The sequence below is a fragment of the Lipotes vexillifer genome, unplaced genomic scaffold (genome assembly GCF_000442215.2).
Source record: "Lipotes vexillifer unplaced genomic scaffold, Lipotes_vexillifer_v1.1 scaffold12, whole genome shotgun sequence".
Lineage (NCBI taxonomy): Eukaryota > Metazoa > Chordata > Mammalia > Artiodactyla > Lipotidae > Lipotes > Lipotes vexillifer.
This window is the reverse complement of record NW_006796716.1, coordinates 5,214,372-5,215,487: the sequence shown is the minus strand read 5'-3', so window position 1 is coordinate 5,215,487 and position 1,116 is coordinate 5,214,372.

The window sequence follows — 1,116 nt, the reverse complement described above, 5'->3', positions numbered from 1 at the left end:
TATCAGGAAAGCTACTGTTCAGGCTCCTTTATAACAAAACTTCCATCATAACCTGAGGCAGAGCTTCACTACCATATAATTATCGAGGGGAAAGTTTGCAAAGTAGTTGAATAATGTGATACGTGATCGACTGATAAAATTTTTAAAAATCAAAAATTTGAGCACCAATTTATCATGAATATTTTAATAATTAAAGAAGATTCCCAAAGTACCTCTAATAGGCAGTATATTTTAGATTTATTCTAGGCATCTGAGAGAAATATCTACTTTGTTGTAAATGCTTATGTTTTGATTACCAAAAATCAGATTATTTTTCCTCCTGTTAGTCTGGATTAGTGATTATCTAAAATATCGGTGAAAACTATACTTATGTTGTAGACTCTTGAAATAGAAAGTTGCCTCTGTCTTGTATACCTTTCCCTGCCTGGTCTGGTGCTATGCACACAGGTGTTCAGTGGCTGTGGAGTGAATCTGTTCACTGGAAGCCAAAGTCTTCCTGTTTGTCTCCACGCTTCTCTGCACTCCCCCACCTTCCTCCCCTGTTCCTGTAGGTGATTATCACACTACACAAGGGTCACCTTGCCATCTGGATACCCTGAGTAGACTCTGTGAGGTCAGGTCTGAGCCCTCAGCCAGTGGGCCCACTTACTCCATCTGGCATGTGACCCTCTTCGAGTCCCTTCCACCCCCTTATACCACAGAAAGGGCCCTTTCCTTCTGTGGGGTCTGAGAAGCTTCTGGAATAAGGCAGGGCTTGATGAGTGAGGTCTGAAGGCCAGGTCGGATTCTGACTGGCCGAGAAGGGCACCCCAGGACAAGGTAGGTGTGTGGGGTCACGTGCCCGGCCGCAAGAGCGGAGGTGTCCCTGGAGGCCAGGAGAGGGGAGAAGAGTTTGCCTAGCAGCATCAAAAGCACTCAGGCGGGGGGCTTCCCTGGTGGCGCAGTGGTTGAGAGTCCGCCTGCCGATGCAGGACACGCGGGTTCGTGCCCCGGTCCGGGAAGATCCCACGTGCCGCGGAGCGGCTGGGCCCGTGAGCCATGGCCGCTGAGCCTGCGCGTCCGGAGCCTGTGCTCCGCAAATGGGAGAGGCCGCAACAGTGAGAGGCCCGCATAACG